This window comes from Phyllobates terribilis, unplaced genomic scaffold (assembly GCF_046119375.1).
Source record: "Phyllobates terribilis strain yellow unplaced genomic scaffold, ASM4611937v1 Scaffold_10__3_contigs__length_209671492, whole genome shotgun sequence".
Classification (NCBI taxonomy): Eukaryota; Metazoa; Chordata; class Amphibia; order Anura; family Dendrobatidae; genus Phyllobates; species Phyllobates terribilis.
Window position 1 is genome coordinate 39,572,125 of NW_027362770.1, and position 18,563 is coordinate 39,590,687.

The following is an 18,563-nucleotide window of genomic DNA, read 5'->3' on the forward strand; positions in this document are numbered from 1 at the left end:
GTGGAGTCTAAAAAGGGGGTGGAGCATACAAAACCAGAATTGGTTACTGGTCGTGTGGGGGTACCGCCTAAAAATGACAATTTGACTGTTGATAACTGGGTAGCTCCAGTAGAAGGGGTTGACGTCAAAGTGGGAGGTGACTTGTTGGTCCACAACACCATGAGGAGTGACACAGACCCCACAGCTGATGGCGACACTACTAAAGTAGAAAGAGAGTTCAATCAGGAGGAGTTAAATGAGGTGAGAAAGTACCCCTCTCATCGTCGAAGGCGCAAGGGCCACAAAAACGTTGCTTCTGTAGCCTTTGCTGAAAGGGTAAATAAAGAAAATGCAATGCTGTGTGCCTTCATTCCGAGTGTAGATCCTCCTTTAGAAGCAGAAGAGATCAGGAGGGAAGAGGAGGTGACGTTGCCAGTAGCAACCTCCGGTACAGTATCAGACAACAATCATGACCAAGATCTGGAGCCTGTCAGGCAGCAATATCAGAGTGACGTGCCGCAACTAAGGAAAAACATGCAGAACGTGTCCCCGGACCAGCTGAGCCTGGAGTCTGAATGGCAGAAAATAAACCAGGTTGTGAGGAACTTGCAGCAAGAACTGGAGGAAAGCAGCAGGGAAATCAACAAATGGAAGGAAATGCTCCAGAAAATTAAAGAGGACCTCCGCAGAACCCAAGAGGATGTTTTTCGGTTGAAGTTTGATAAAGCGGTGTTTGAAGATGAGCTGTATGAGATGAACAATCGTTTCTCCCTGGTACAGTTAGATCTGCACCAAGTGAAGAAAGGGTCTGTGGATGCAGAAGAAGCAGAGGTCTCAAAGGAAGTACAGAGATTTCAGGAGCAGGTGAAGCAGCTGATGCAGGAGAAGCAAAGGCTAGATGAGGGTCTACACCAGAGGGATAGGGAGCTACAGTTAGGTCCATATAAATTTGGACAGAGACAACATTTTTCTAATTTTGGTTCTAGACATTACCACAATGAATTTTAAACAAAACAATTCAGATGCAGTTGAAGTTCAGACTTTCAGCTTTCATTTGAGGGTATCCACATTAAAATTGGATGAAGGGTTTAGGAGTTTCAGCTCCTTAACATGTGCCACCCTGTTTTTAAAGGGACCAAAAGTAATTGGACAATTGACTCCAAGGCTATTTCATGGACAGGTGTGGGCAATCCCTTCGTTATGTCATTCTCAATTAAGCAGATAAAAGGCCTGGAGTTGATTTGAGGTGTGGTGCTTGCATTTGGACGGTTTTGCTGTGAAGTAAACATGCGGTCAAAGGAGCTCTCCATGCAGGTGAAACAAGCCATCCTTAAGCTGCAAAAACAGAAAAAACCCATCCGAGAAATTGCTACAATATTAGGAGTGGCAAAATCTACAGTTTGGTACATCCTGAGAAAGAAAGAAAGCACTGGTGAACTCATCAATGCAAAAAGACCTGGGTGCCCATGGAAGACAAAAGTGGTGGATGATCGCAGAATAATCTCCATGGAAAAGAGAAACCTCTTCACAACAGCCAACCAAGTGAACAACACTCTCCAGGAGGTAGGCGTATCAATATCCAAACCTACCATAAAGAGAAGACTGCATGAAAGTAAAAACAGAGGGTTCACTGCACGGTGCAAGCCACTCATAAGCATCAAGAATAAAAAGGCTAGACTGGACTTTGCTAAAAAACATCTAAAAAAGCCAGCACAGTTCTGGAAGAACATTCTTTGGACAGATGAAACCAAGATAAACCTCTACTAGAATGATGGAAAAAGAAAAGTATGGCGAAGGCGTGGTACAGCTCATGATCCAAAGCATACCACATCATCTGTAAAACACGGCGCAGGCAGTGTGATGGCTTGGGCATGCATGGCTGCCAGTGGCACTGGGTCACTAGTGTTTATTGATGATGTGACCCAGGACAGAAGCAGCTGAAAGAATTCTGATGAATTCAGAGCCATACTGTGTGCTCAGATCCAGCCAAATGCAGCCAAACTGATTGGTCGTCGTTTCATACTACAGATGGACAATGACCCAAAACATAAAGCCAAAGAAACCCCGGAGTTTATTAAAGCAAAGAAGTTGAATATTCTTGAATGGCCAAGTCAGTCACCTGATCTCAACCCAATTAAGCATGCATTTCACTTGTTTAAGACTAAACTTCAGACAGAAAGGCCCACAAACAAACAGCAACTGAAAACCACCGCAGTAAAGGCCTGGCAGAGCATCAAAAAGGAGGGAACACAGCGTCTGGTGATGTCCATGAGTTCAAGACTTCAGGCAGTCATTGCCAACAAATGGTTTTCAACCAAGTACTAGAAATGAACATTTTATTTACAATTATTTAATCTGTCCAATTACTTTTGGTCCCTTTAAAAACAGGGTGGCACATGTTAAGGAGCTGAAACTCCTAAAACCCTTTATCCAATTTTAATGTGGATACCCTCAAATGAAAGCTGAAAGTCTGAACTTCAACTGCATCTGAATTGTTTTGTTTAAAATTCATTGTGGTAATGTCTAGAACCAAAATTAGAAAAATGTTGTCTCTGTCCAAATATATATGGACCTAACTGTATCTGCCTTAAAAGGGGCGCTGCAGGATGAAGTTTCTGGACGTGATCAAGAAGGAGCATGGTGAACTCATGAGGGAGCTGCAGGAATTCCTGGACCAAGTAAAGCCTCTAATGCTGGAGAAGGAGCGGCTGGAGGACTCTCTGTACCAGCGAGACCGGGAGCTATCCGCCCTGAAAGGGGCATTAAAAGATGAAGTGTCTGGTCACGACCGGGAGGCAGAAAAGATGCGTGAAAAAATCAATAGGAAACTGCAACAAACAAAGAGAGACTATGAGTATCTCCTCAAGGTTAAGAAAAAACTAAAGGATGATAAGGCTGATCCAGAGCACATGCGCCAAGTGATTGAGATCACTCTACACCTGTGATGAGAATGATGATCTCCGCAGAAAGATCCCAGGACTGGAAGCTCAGGTGAAGGAGCTGCAGACGTTCTGTGATGATCTCCAGTGGGCAGAGACGTGCCTTAAGGATACTATCTGCAGGATGGAGGATGAACGGAAAATGTTGGAGGAGTCTATCAGAGAAACCACAAACCAGGGTCAGGAGTTTGCCACTGGAGAGGGGAGGTATGAAGTAAATACCACCTCGAATAATGCTAGCTTGGATGATTCGGTGGATGTAAGAGCTGAGATCAAGGAGTTCAAAGAGACGCTACAAGCTCATTTGAAGCAAGAGAAGCTTGAGAGACTGGCTGTCGAGAGCCGAGAGGGCTCTTTGGAGACAGAGAGGTATGAGAGAACTCTACTGATAAAGGAGCAGTTGAAGCAGGAAGAGCTTCAGAGATGGGCTGCTGAGAGGCGAGTAGCTGAGCTAGAGGAAGACGTTTTCGAGCTCAAAGGTCGCCTGGCAAAGTACCAAGCAGTGAACAAGGCTGCCTTGGAGAAGGAAAAGGGCAAACAAGGTGCGCTTAATCCTTTATATCATGAGAAGGTGGACCTGAGGAGAATTCTTAAGTTCATAGCTGTGAGTCAGCTCAGGGGAAGCATACAGGGTGAAGAAGCTGAAAGTCAGTTGTCCCTGAATCCTGAGCCAGATGGTCGTTTGGAGACCACTGGTGAGACAGAAACTTCTCGGTACAAGTGCCTCATAGATGTACCCGAAGATTTGAGAGAAGACTGCACCAACGAGTCCGTGCATGAAGAGTTTAAGAAGGCTGTGGAAGCCTGTAAGGTGTACTTGACCTCAGAAGCTAAACAGCTGGTGGTCCTGTCCACAACCAAAGTCACAGTGAAGAGGGTGGCTATCTTAAGTGACATGCACTGGCGATGTGTTCGCACGAAGCGGTTTGTCCGGTTGAAGATGGAACAAGCCATTAGACAACTGGAGCTTATGAGAAAAGCTCAAAGTCTGCAGATAAAAGTCATCCGGGTGCCTCATGCTCTGGTAAGAAAGCTGGGAGAAATGGCTAAGCCATGCAAATGATGGTAAAGAAGTCTGGTGTGATGAAAGTATGCAGTCCACGTGATCGTCAGGACTGGACACCAGATGAAGACGGCATGGTGTCATTCTCCGCTGTAGGAACGGAAGAAAATCTTGCATATATACGCATGCTGATGGAGTACCGAGTGACCTACCTGCGAGAGGTAGAACAGTTGAATCTTGCCAGACGGCGAATGGAAAGACATCGCCTGAGCAGCAGAAGATGGCAGCCGTCTATAAATTGTGAAACCAGACAGTGAAAGGGCCCTCCAAATAATAGAACGGCTACAGTAGAAGTTAGAAACCTTTCAAGATGTCCTGAGGATAGTGGGCGTGGGTTTAGAGGTAGTGAGACCTCCAGTAACTCAGGCCTGAGAGGCCCATACAAATGACCGAATAGAGTACGGGACAGTACGAAGTTGGACCGGACCTTAAATACTAGGGCAAGTGAGTCGCACTGCTGTATTGACCGCTGGGAGCGGGGGAGGTCTGACAAGGTTACGACTCGGGACATGACGAAGTTAGTGACAATGACAGATGGTAGGTCCCTAAGGACTAATGTTGATGACTAATGTTCCAGGGGCTGAGCAGCGCAAATGTCAATTACATGGTCTCTGTGTGAACTGTGTGTTATTATGTGTTCAACCCTACAGGTTTGAACAGAGGGGGGGAATATGTAATGGAGCGGCTTGCTGCATTGCTAAAATGTCCAGGGGGTGTGTTCTGGCTGACCATTTACCTCCCCCTCAGGTGACTGATCCAATGACTGTGACATCATCACAGGTCCTGTGTGCACAGCAGGATATATAAATCCTGGTGGTTTTGAAACAGTTAGAGAGAGAGGCCTGGGGAGGCAAGAAGCCTGGTCCCTGTGTTTGGGACTCCACTAGCCTTGGAAGGCCTGGAGACTACGTCTGGTGAGCCTTAAAGCCACAGCTGTGGCAGGACAGAGCTGATAGAAGCAGCTGAGACCCAGCAAAGGTAAATCGGTGCTTTAAATGAATATTGATGCTGTACCTTGCCGAAGTCTGTATCTGAAGCCAAGCGGGCATAGCTGCCACAGAAAAGGCTCTAGGATACATGTGTAACATTCCTGCGAGCCACTGACATGGACTATGTTATAAGCAGTTTATGAGGTGTAATAAACTGCTGGACTTCATATTACCAGAAAACGTTGCATGTGTGCTTTAATTGACCCAGTGAAGTGAGTGCCCCCCCAACATGACGGATAGCGCTACCCCACACAATATATATATTTTCTTTTTACTATCTGGTCAGTGATGAGGATGTGGTGGACAGATCCTCCACTCCTCTGAGTCTCCATACCCATTGAGTTCAATGGAGATGGTAGTTTGGAGGTGCTGAACCCAAACCCGGATTTTCTTGTGTGTTTGGGACGGAACTGCCCGAACTGAACTTTAGCAGGTTCACTTCTCACTAATCATATTTTGGGTCTAAGATGTATAAATGTGGTCAAGTTACATTTTTTTTTTAATTCCAAAACTTTAAATTTTCTAGATAAGTAACCTTACAGACAGAAAAATATTAACAATTGGTCAAACCAACCAACATTGCAGAACAATATATTTAAAGCGTAACTCAAAAAAAAAAAAAATTATATGTTATAGTACCTGTGGCACTGATCTTTTCCAATGGAGACCCATTTATAGCAGCTTTTTTTTAAATATATTTTTTTTCTAAATTTTATTTATTTTGTGTGAAAAGTCCCTTCCAAGCTACAGCAGCAGGCTCTATGTGCTGCAGGATTTCAGTGGTTACTAAGGAAGTTGGGCCCCCTTCGTAGCAGAAATTGTGGATGGATTCAGGCTTCCTGTGATACATTTAGGGCTGCTCTTCACAGCCCTCTGGAAAGTTCCCCTTCCCCCTCCCCTCATGTGCTTCATCCTGGACAAGAGGAGGGCTCTCCCCCCTGTGAAAAGCCAGTAAAGGACTGAGCACATGGGGAGTTGTGGAGCTTTGCAGTGGGCTGTGAACCAGCAGTCCTGTATACATCATAGGGAGCACGTTGATGCCTCTTTCAGACTTGCTGCTTTCCTGGCGATTACCGCGACAGTTTAAAACCGCAGCGGTAATCGCCATGAAGATAAAACATGTTTTAAAATGTAGAAGAGTGCGGCTTTCTGCTGCAGTTTTCCTGCGATTTGAGCCCATTGACTTGCATTGGGCAAATCAAGTGCTTTTGCTGTGGTGGTTTTGCCGGCAATTACCGCCGCGGTTTTTAAACTGCTGCGATAATCGCCGGCAAAACTGTTAGTCTGAAAGAGGCCTGACAGTTGCATGCCCCGTGTAGCCACGCCCCCTAGAGTCCGTCCACAAGTTCTGCTACTAAGGCGAAATGACCTCCTTAGTAGCCACTGAAATCCTGCATCACATGGAGACTGCTGCTGGAACTTGGATGCGACTTTTCTCACAGAAGTGAAGTTGCAGGAAGGGGGTCTCCATTGGAAAAGAAGATCAGTGCCGCAGGTACTATAACATAGCAAAATTTTTATTTTTTTTTTTTGAGTTACACTTTAACTGTATAAATTAAAAATGTTTATCAAGAAACATAAAGTGTATAGAGGAGGAAGGGTTAGAGAAAAAGTGGAAAGAAAAGAAAAATTGCAGGTGATAATGTTTGAATTATTTTACAGCTAAATATGTCACCTTGAACTAAAATTCAAAGCTGTAGGCAATGCCTCTCAGATAATCTATCAAGATTCTATTGTTTAAATCTTGCACAATATGTTTAACCCTTGCTGAAATTGCAGCATATTTTTTGTTTCTTGCAGTGGTGGGATTTCCTCCTATTATCAGAATAATTTCTAAACTATGGAGCTCTTGCTGATGTTTCAGACAGTTAATGAACCGGTATATATTTGGGAAAAGAGTACCACATGTTTCTTGAAAGCTACGGTGCCATCCTTCAACATCATTATTTGTTCGTTGTTGATCATTCAATGTTCGATCATACATATTCCAAAGTTGAACTGGAAACAAAGGTGCCTGACGTCGTCTGCGAGTAATTAGACCAATATACAGTACAGACCAAAAGTTTGGACACACCTTCTCATTTAAAGATTTTTCTGTATTTTCATGACTATGAAAATTGTACATTCACACTGAAGGCATCAAAACTATGAATTAACACATGTGGAATTATATACTTATCAAAAAAGTGTGAAACAACTGAAAATATGTCTTATATTCTAGGTTCTTCAAAGTAGCCACCTTTTGCTTTGATGACTGCTTTGCACACTCTTGGCATTCTCTTGATGAGCTTCAAGAAGTAGTCACCAGAAATGGTCTTCCAACTATCTTGAAGGAGTTCCCAGAGATGCTTAGCACTTGTTGGCCCTTTTTCCTTCACTCTGCGGTCCAGCTCACCCCAAACAATCTCGATTGGGTTCAGGTCTGGTGACTGTGGAGGCCAGGTCATCTGGCTTAGCACCCCATCACTCTCTTTCTTGGTCAAATAGCCCTTACATAGCCTGGAGGTGTGTTTGGGGGTCATTGTCCTGTTGAAAAATAAATGATGGTCCAACTAAACGCAAACCGGATGGAATAGCATGCCGCTGCAAGATGCTGTGGTAGCCATGCTGGTTCAGTATGCCTTCAATTTTGAATAAATCCCCAACAGTGTCACCAGCAAATCACGCCCACACCATCACACCTCCTCCTCCATGCTTCACGGTGGGAACCCGGCATGTAGAGTCCATCCGTTCACCTTTTCTGCGTCGCACAAAGACACGGTGGTTGGAACCAAAGATCTCAAATTTGGACTCATCAGACCAAAGCACAGATTTCCACTGGTCTAATGTCTATTCCTTGTGTTCTTTATCGCAAACTTGTCTCTTCTGCTTGTTGCCTGTCCTTAGCAGTGGTTTCCTAGCAGCTATTTTACCATGAAGGTCTGCTGCACAAAGTCTCCTCTTAACAGTTGTTGAAGAGATGTGTCTGCTGCTAGAACGCTGTGTGGCATTGACCTGGTCTCTAATCTGAGCTGCTGTTAACCTGCGATTTCTGAGGCTAGTGACTCGGATAAACTTATCCTCAGATGCAGAGGTGACTCTTGGTCTTCCTTTTCTGGGGCGGTCCTCATGTGAGCCAGTTTCTTTGTAGCGCTTGATGGTTTTTGCAACTGGACTTGGGGACACATTCAAAGTTTGCCCAATTTTTCAGACTGACTGACCTTCATTTCTTAAAGTAATAATGGCCACTCGTTTTTCTTTATTTAGCTGCTTTTTTCTTGCCATAATACAAATTCTAACAGTCTATTCAGTAGGACTATCAACTGTGCACAACACAACTGATGGTCCCAACCCCATTTATAAGGCAAGTAATCCCACTTATTAAACCTGACAGGGCACACCTGTGGAGTGAAAACCATTTCCGGTGACTACTTCTTTAAGCTCATCAAGATAATGCCAAGAGTGTGCAAAGCAGTCATCAAAGCAAAAGGTGGCTACTTTGAAAAACCTAGAATATAAGACATATTTTCAGTTGTTTCACACTTTTTTGTTAAGTATATAATTCCACATGTGTTAATTCATAGTTTTGATGCCTTCAGTGTGAATGTACAATTTTCATAGTCATGAAAATACAGAAAAATCTTTAAATGAGAAGGTGTGTCCAAACTTTTGGTCTGTACTCTAGGTATCTTCAAAATAGTTGGCAATGGGTATTGCTTCTTGTGGAAAGTCAGGATTTTCCACTAACTCTTCAAATGAAGAGATATTGCACCTTGAGTCCTTCATTTTGAACTTTACGCCAAACTGTAAAGTTTGTGATAGGTGGATGAAGCAACCGGTCTTCTCAAGGTTGGGGAATTCACTCTCAAATACCTGAATTGCAGCTAGTTCAAAAACCAACATCAGGTAGTGTGGCTGCAGTCCAGGTTGCAGGCTCTTCAGCTTTTGTAGCAACCTCTGGTACGTTGAATGGCTCTTGTCCATCAGCAAGGCGTACACTACAGGAACAACAAGGCTGGTGTGGACTACATGGATTGTATAAAGTTGTTTAAACAGGGCTGGTGTACTGAAAAACATGCCATCAGCAAACCACTCTTTACTTTGTGCCAGTAGATGGAGATTGTCTCTTGTTCCAAATATCAAGATACGGCTGTGTCCACTTCCTAATTAAGTGAAAGTATTAGTACAGGAAATAATGAGAGACAAAATAAAATGTAACAAGTAGCAGACAGAGAATTTCGGGATGAAATCACAAAAAAAATTCCTTATCAGAAGCATCCATTGTTCATATCTCACATTAAAAACTCATATTTTGCTTCAGATTTTCTGATTTTATAACAGAAACTTAAAACTGAAGCAAAATCTGGTGTGAAGGGGCTAAACAATAGTTTTTTCTACGACATGTATTGTCCCAGTGGAAAATGATATATTCCTGTTTAAAAATGCTTCCAAGCTTCAAAAATGTCACATTTTCAAAGTTGTGAAAGGATTAACGGCACCAGAAACTAGAAAAATGCAGAATTCCAGGATAATAAAAGGTTTACATCAGGAAAAACGAGCAAACATGTAAGAAATATTTGCGAAAAAAAAGCATACTAACTCAATGGTTCATTAGGTCGGGGTCATATGCAGCGTAAATGTCTAAATCCCATCCACATGCTGATGAAAAAATGCACAGTTAAAAAAAATGACAAGCAGTACTGCAGTGGCGTACCTACCATGTAGGCAGGGGACACCACTGCCCCTGGGCCCTCAGGGGGCCTGCCACCATGAACACTGGGCCCCCTGGATCTACCATGCTCTAGTAGGTGCCTGTCACCTACTGGAGCATGGCAAGGATAAATTAATACTCACCGCCTGCTGCTGCGCTGCTTTCCTCACTCTGCTTTGATGCAGATCCTGAGACGTGAGTGATCACATCATTGCATACATCATTCCAGGTCCAGTATCCAAGCAGAGGAACAGAGCGTGTGGCATCAGGTGGTGAATATTAATTAACCCCCTGCCATGCTCCAGTAGGTGACAGGCACCTACCGGAGCATGGTGTACCCTCTTCCCAGCACTAATTCAGCATTGAAACTTCATTTCAGGCTGTTGGCAGGGGGCGTGGCTAAAGGGGGCAGGGCATCGCGGAGCAAGGGGGGCCCAGGCCCCTTCAAAACTTTGCTATGGGGCTAGGGCCAAGCTATTTATGACCTTTCATGTGAATGTATGCTGGCTTTATGCAAAGAAGATTCCAGCCATTCAGACAAGGGGCTAAAATTCTGCACTAAAACCAGCGCCTAAATCCATAGAGCTTAATGGAGATTTTGGTGTAGAATTATCTACACCAGAATAGCTGTATATCTACAGTTGTGGATAATCCACAGAGGTTAGGAGACATGTTAATGATTCCTTAAGGTACCTTCACATGCACTAAGTAGTTGCAGCAGACAATCTGCAGCTATTTTATAGCAGAAAATTCTACGCTAAAATTGATATCTAGTGATGCGGGTTTGATGCGACAACCTTGTCCTCTGGCTGTGATTGACAATGGCTGGATACCTGCAAATCATGGTTGGTGGACAAGGTTACCACTCTGCTTATGAATATGGCAGACCAGTGTATTTCAAAGGCAGGACTTCTACTTTGAAGCTTAGCAGAGAATCAGACTGCAACTAAACAAGTGAGGCATAGTTAGAATCAGTAGGCCTCACCCTACATTATACTATGCTCAAAGTTTCCCTTTAAGGCAAAAAAATCACATAGTATTCTATATCAGCACTTTGCAATATAGAATTTTTCACATTTGTGCAACATAAACTTTGCAATAATTCTGCATAATGGAAATGTTAAATGCTTACCAGAGTCATGCAGAAGGAACTGCTGCTGGATACCATCAATATTGATCTCCTGGAACTCCTGGGGAATAACAAGTTGATCTAGGGTTTGGGGCAACCTTGGAATATTGCCAAGTTGCCTTGATAATCGTATTGTTCTCTTCAGTGATGCTTTCCTTGGGAGAAGTGCTACAACATTAGAATGGGCTCCTGAAATTACTTCTGTGAGAATCTGTTGTGGTCGCTCCTGTGTTGTCCTTGCCCTGGTGACCGCCTCATTGACAAGTTGGATTGCTTCAGGTCTTGCTGCTTGTACTGCGTGGTTGTGGGGATTGGTTACATTCACCACTTCACCAGATGCTTCATTGGTCCAAACACGTCCCTTGCAAGTCGACCGTTTTTCACACACCCAGATGGAATGGACATTGTCAGACATTCGTTTGGAAAATAAGTAATTGTGATTCTCGTAGACCAACTTCTTCTTCCCACGTTTGGATAGAACTGAATTCATACTTGTAGACAGAGAATTGCTGTGAAAGCTGACTCATTTTTTTGTGCTCCTACACCTCTCTCTTTTTAGAGATTTTAGACACTGCTATATTCTGATGCAAAGATGGAATAAAAGCTAGTCTAATGCAACTTTCAGGACACCTGACATGCAAATTGTTACATCTGCAACAAAACTTGCAAAAAAGCAGGTCAGTGCTGGGTCAGGTAAAAGTTCACAAAATGTTTAGATTTTAGAGTGGTTTATATTCTCCACATAAATCAGGCCTCATTCACACTACATTTTTTGAATCCGTTTATTTGTTTCGTGTTATGTTTTTGTAACACAAAAGCGTTTTAGAAACGTTTTTGGAAAATGTCTTGATAAAATTGCGGGCAAAATGCTCTGACACTATAATGCAATCAGTTGTGAGGTTTACAGATGGAAACAGTTGATTTAACATGTCACAAAAGTGCAGCACTCTGTACAGTACTTTGGTGACATGTGGATTGATGATGGACGGGAATTTATGAACCACAAGGACAAACTGGCGAAACATCCAAACACAAAATTCTGGGGGCAAAACAGGGTGCAAACATCCAGGGGCGAAATGCTGATGGCGAAACATCCGGGGATGAACTGCTGGGGGCGAAACATCTGGGGGCGATATGTGCGGGGGTGAAATGTGCGGGGGCAAAACATCCTGGGGGCGAAATGCTGGGGACGAAATGTGCGGGGGTGAAATGTACCCGGGGGCGAACAGCTGGGGGCAAAACATCAAATTCCCGAAGTAGATACGGTTTCCCAAGTCCTTTCACCAAGCTAAAGAATATGGCTGTGCTGAAATACAACTCTCAGCAAAAAAAGCTGTGGACTGGCTGCGTACCGTCCCTGGCCACATTCACTTGACCACGTGTTTGTAGTTAGGCGGTCCTTCCCAGTAAGTCAACTGGGGAGGGCAGGGGTAATATTATGGGACCCGTGCTTGTGGAAAGCAGAGACGACACCGGGAGAAATAGTGGCGGCTGGGTACCAAGTATGGACACCCCGCCGCTGCCGGCATGAGGTTGTGGACAGCTTCCGCCTCCATGAGCCTAAAAGGCCACATTTCAAGTGCAATCAGCTTTAGAGGACTTCCTGGGAGAATTGACAGCTGGAGTAGATACGGTTTCCCAAGTCCTTTCACCAAGCTAAAGAATATGGTTGTGGTGAAATATAACTCTCAGCAAAAAAAGCTGTGGACTGGCTTTGTACCATCCCAGGCCATATTCACTTGACCACGTGTTTGTGGTTAGGAGGTCCATCCCAGTAAGTCCACTGGGGAGGGCACGGGTAATGTTGTGGGACCCGTGGGACCCAATTTTGTGGAAGGTGGAGACGACACCCGGAGAAAGAGTGGCGGCTGGGGACCGAGTATAGACACCCGGCCACCGCCATGAAGTTGTGAACAGCTTCTGCCTCCACAAGCCAAAAAGGCCACATTTCAAGTGCAGGCAGCTGTTCAAAAATGTGGCAGCATAGTATTGCAGCCTGTGGTGGGTGGGTGGCTGGCTGCATACTTGCGCTTGCGGAGGAGCATTTTTGTTTTTGGCTATTTATATACAAGTCATTACCCTGGTCAGGATGTTCTTTAACATATTTCCCAGGAAAATCCATTTTGGTTTAGTTTTTGCATGTTTTATTGTGAGTCTGAAAAAGTGACATAATAACTCTGACATCATTGTTCACAACAGTGATCTGGGAGTTGGAAATCCTTCCAGGGGTCTTCCACATGCTGATCCCATGTCATTTTTGCATTGTTCCCATAGATTTCTGCAATTTTAGGCCCTCTGCAGACCGTCGGGGGGCTGCCGGAAAAATGCTCGGGTTTCCCATAGACTTATATCTGGCTCGTTGCTCGGGTGGAGCACCTGAGCATTCCATTTTGCTCGACCCGAGCAATGAGCACCCGAGCATTTTAGTGCTTGCCCATCACTAGTGAACACTCCTGATTGAGTCTCCATTTAATGGGTTGGCTGTAGGGGAAGAAGTGTCGGTCCTAATTATACTACTTCTACTGTAGTAAAATTGATGCCACTTTGGTGGTTTTAGGCCAAAATGTTTTCAAATGTGAACACTCCCGATTAGGTCTCTATCTATTGTGTTGGCTGTAGGGGAAGAGGTGTCGTTCCTAATTCTACAATTTCTACTGCTGTGAAATTGATACCACTTTGTTGGTGTCTGCCACAAATTTTTGGAAATGTGGGGAATCCTGATTGGGTTTCCATCTACTGGGTTGGCTGTAGGTTGGCTGTCGGTCCTATTTATGCTATTTCTACTGTAGTGAAATTGATGCCACTTCGGTGGTGTTAGGCCATAATTTAGGGAAATGTGAACACTCCTGATTTGATCTCCATCTACTGGGTTGGCTGTAGGGGAAGAGGTGTCGTTCCTAATTCTACAATTTCTACTGTAGTGAATTTGATGCCACTTTGTTGGTGTCTGTCACTAATTTTTGGAAATGTGGGGAATGCTGATTGGGTCTCCATCTACTGGGTTGGCTGTAGTGGAAGAGGCGTCGTTTCTAATTCTACAATTTCTACTGTAGTGAAATTGATGCCACTTCGGTGGTGTTAGGCCCTAATGGTATATAAAGAAGGCTACATTTCAGCTTAAAATTCTTTGGTGCAAAAATTGTTCTCCATACAGGGGGGAAAAAAGGTAGGGTCCGCACAGCTTCCCGATCCTTACCACCAGACGTTATCCCCTGAGGGGTGTGATCCTGATGAGACTCAGATACCTAGTGAAATTAATTTTTTGGTACAGATATTGTTCTCCACACAGGAGTACACAGACATGATGAACTCAAAATTGGTATGTCAAGCAGGCTACATCTCAGCTTAAAATTGTTTGTGGCAGATATTCTTCTCCACACAGGAGTACACAGACCTAATAAACTCAAAATTGGTATATAAAGCAGACTACATCTCAGCTTAAAATTGTTTGGGGAAGATATTCTTCTCCACCAGGGGTATACAGACCTAATAAACTCAAAATTGGTATATAAAACAGAATACATCTCAGCTTAAAATTGTTTGTTGCAGATATTCTTCTCCACACAGGGGTACAGAGGCATGATAAACTCAAAATTTCTATATAATGCAAACTACATGTCAGCTTAAAATTGTTTGGGGCAGATATTGTTCTCCACACAGGGGTACACAAACCTGATAAATTCAAAATGGGTGTATAAAGCAGACTACATCTCAGCTTAAAATTGTTTGGGGCGGTATTCTTCTCCACACAGGGGTACACAGACATGATAAACTCAAAATTGCTATATAATGAGGACTACATGTCAGCTTAAAATTGTTTGAGGCAGATATTCTTCTCCACACAGGGTTACAGAAACTTGATAAACTCAAAATTTGTATATAAAACAGACTACATCTCAGCTTAAAATTGTTGCAGATATTCTTCTCCATACAGGGGTACAGAGGCATGTTAAACTCAAAATTTCTATATAGAGCAGACTACGTGTCAGCTTAAAATTGTTTGGGGCAGATATTGTTCTCCACACAGGGGTACACAAACCTGATAAATTCAAAATGGGTGTATAAAGCAGACTATATCTCAGCTTAAAATTGTTTGGGGCGGTATTCTTCTCCACACAGGGGTACACAGACCTTTTAAACTCAAAATTGGTATATAAAACAGACTACATGTCAGCTTAAAATTCTTTGGGGAAAATATTGTTCTCCATTCAGGGGAAAAAAAAAAGGTTGGGTACAAGCAGCTTCCTGACCCTTGACTGTACTGTGCTGTCAGGGCAAGAAGAGGAGGAGGGTGACTCTGAGGGCGAGGAATGGGATAACACATTGGATGATGATGAGGTTGTTCATCCAACTTGGTGTGAACCCAGAGGATTGCAGCTGAGTAGCTCATCTGAGGAGGCGGAGGAGGAGGAAGACGAGGAGGTTACGTTGCATCCTATGCCGCACACATGGAGCGATGCAAGCACGAGGAGAACTGCATCCGTAGCCACAACCCTCGGCAAAGGCTAGGCAACCCTCAGCTCGCAGGGGCTGCAAGAGTTGCCTAGCCTGGGCCTTTTTTGAGACCGCAAAGGATGAGCCAGCTCATGTTATCTGAAAACTTTGCGATAAAACACTCAGTAGAGGGAAAAAGTGCAATAATTTGACTACTACATGCGTGAACCTTCACATGCCCAATCAACATGCGTTACTCTGGCAATTTCACTGTGATAAAATGCGGACCTCAACTACCATCAGCCGCCCCATCAACCGCATCTGCTGCTTCTTCCTCCTCTGTTATCGTGCCAAGTATTGTCAGGCCGGTCTCCCACTGCAGAAATTCTGTTCTCTACCCACTCCAGTCAGGTTAAGTAAGATCCCAACAGCTGTAACGGAAGCGGACATGCCTGCTGTGTTTTTTTCACCGAGCACACCACATGTTTCTCAATCCAGCGTAACATCTGCAACTGCACCTCATTCACGGTCCAGCAGTTTGTCTGTTTCACCATACTCCACCCTATCTCAGCACTGCAGTCAGCTCTTGGTCCCGCAGTAGTGGTCACGTAAAAGATTGTTTCCTTCCACACATGACAAAGGTAAGAGGTTGAACTCCACCATCTGCAATCTGTTGGCCATGGAAAAGATGGTGTCAGACCCTAATTTTTTGAACTGTGAACACTCCTGTATGGTTGATTTTTTACTGAGCAGGAAATTGGACAACCTGGGGGAAACCCCCCGCAAACATGAGGAGAAAATACAAACTACTTGCAGATGTTGTCCACTATCATCATAAAGGAGTTAGATTGTTGTCTAGGAGACCGACAACTGATGCTGTCTACCTTGTGATCATTGTGTTGAAGCTTGCAAGGTGTCACAGGTTTACCGTGACAGAGGGGAGCCAGAAGACCGCAGCGCCTGATTCCTCCCACTCCTGCAGTCATTAGAAGCCTTTCGCCTTCATATTAATTTGTGAAGGGGTGAATCTCCGTTGTGAGCTCCTGGAAGCTTCCCTTAATTTAGGCTCTCAGCAGATTTGTTCTGTGCATCTCCCCTACTGGGTAACTCTGTATCCCAACACATCAGGCTGTTGCTTACTGTGGAAACCTTGAAAAGGAAGTTGAAGACCCACTTCTTCTGACAAGAGTACAATCTGCAGTAACCCTCGCTCCAGCATACCGCTGCACGACTAGCTGTACCCCGACCTACTGTATCCTCACCCATCCCTTGTAGATTGTTTGCGCGCCCTCTCAGGCAGGGTTCTCTCTCCTCTTGTACCAGTCGGTGACCCCTTTTCACATGTAAAGATCCACTGAATAAATGTCGCTGAAATAATAATAATAATTATGGTACTTGTACTCCGGGTCAATTGATGGAACTTTCCTGGTGTCTACCCCTAATTTGATGTGTTTTGGCAACTTTTGGGCCCATTTGAAGGTGTTGTATATGCGTTTGTTTTTGCCCCCCCCATTGAATCCTATGGCGTTCAGCAATGTTTGGCGAATATTCAACGAATTAACCAGCAAATATTGCAGATCCGACGATCGTAATCCGAAACGAATATTGAAATGACGCACCCCCTGGGCAGTGGGGTACCCGGTGCCGGGCCGGTAGATACTGGGGGACGTCACAGTGGTGGTGACCCGGTCCATGACCCAGGGCGGTCAATAAAAGGGGTAATTGATAGGGGATTTATATTGATTGCATAAAGTTCGTGACGCCACCTGTGGTATGCAGCTAAGGGAGCCGCCGCTGCGGAGCAGGTCCTCTGGAGCTGATGTTACTGCAGCAGGGATGGTGTGGCTCTCCACAGGTAGAGCTTAGCTCCAGGGCAGTGTAGATGTTATGGGTTATGCTGGGCGTTGTAGTGCAGGGGTTGATGGTGCAGCAATAATCAGTCCACAACTTAATGGCGGTTTCCTCTTATCTTTACTGGTGGTGATCAGACAAGCCGGGACTAGGGTGCTGGCTAGAAGTGGAAGTCCGGGCAGCCTGGAAGCAAGCAAAGAATCCTGCTTGCCAAGTGAAGTTGGAGGCCTTCCCTTTCCACTAAACTCTTTGACCCTGCTGCTTGTAGCTGTGCGGTGGCCCTCGTCCCTGAGTGCAACGTTTCTGTGCTCACCCATATGGCAGGCAGCTCGGGCCTTGCTGGTGCGTCGCTCCCACGTGGCGGTGCTGGACCCTGCAGCACTGCTAAGCCTCCGGGCATCTGATGGGGCCAGGAGACCTGCAGTCTCCTACCCTCCGGTTTCTACTGCTGGGCCTTCGGTGCTCCACAGCCTCGGACTCCCGTGTCCGGTTCTTCTGTGCTGGTTCTTCTGGGGTGAGCTGCCGCGCAGCTCCAGTCCCCAGCTCCTCTCTGTTCGACGTCCTGACTTCAACTCCTCACACTAAGTCTCACTAACCCCGCCCCCAGATCCCAGTTGCTAAGGGGAGTAACTCCCCTTGCTGGTCTGGAGCCAGGAAAGTGTTGCATGCTTAGTAAAACCTGATTAGGGGACCCCTGCTTGCTTCCAGGCATGGCATCACCTCTTGTGAGGGAGGCAATGCCACTGTGGCAACCGGACCCCTGGGGTGCCACAGAATCATTTGCTCATTTCCATTCACAATGCACATCATAAAATCGCTATGGCTTTGGTGCTGACTAAGTCTAGGGCGTTGTAGAGCCTTTATGATGATAGAGGCCACCATCTCTTTAACTTGTTGCTGGTACTTTTCTGTGGGAATGAGCCTGGATTATTTCCAATGAATTATTGCATGCCATGGTATTAGCAGTGCACCTAGTACCAGAAGCGAAGCCATCCACAATTTCCTTCTCAGGAATTTTATTTGGTAAAATTAGTGGCTGCCCACAAAGGAGCTGAAGACACTGAGTGGCAGTAGGTGCAAGATTCTCCAGCATGATAGATATCAGAGGGAGAACAGAGAGCGCAGCATGGTGGCTTAGTGGTTAGCACTGCAGCCTTGCAGTGCTGTAGTCCTGTGTTCAAATCCCACACAGGACAACATCTGCAAGTAGTTTGTATGTTCTCCCCGTGTTTGCAGGTGTTTCCTCTAGGTTCTCCGGTTTCCTCCTCAGTAAAAAAGCAGCCACACAGTGTCCAGGAACTTTCACACAGACTTTTCTTAGCCAGGGCTGCTTCTCGGCAGGGTTGGACGGTCCCACCAGAGAACCAGAGAATCCTCCAGTGGGCCCTGGCTTCTCCTTCAGGAGAGTTCATAGCGCAAACATTGCAGCTGCTACTGGGCTATTGAGCGGGGTAAAAAGGTGGGCCCTCAGAATCAAATACTCTGGTGG

The 18,563-nt window shown here is 44.9% G+C and overlaps 1 pseudogene; it reads left to right on the top strand.

Annotated features, from left to right (window-relative positions):
- Nucleotides 1-333: 333 nt before the first annotated feature.
- Nucleotides 334-9,374, top strand: LOC141164907 (cingulin-like; annotated as a pseudogene).
- The last annotated feature ends 9,189 nt before the right edge of the window (nucleotides 9,375-18,563 follow it).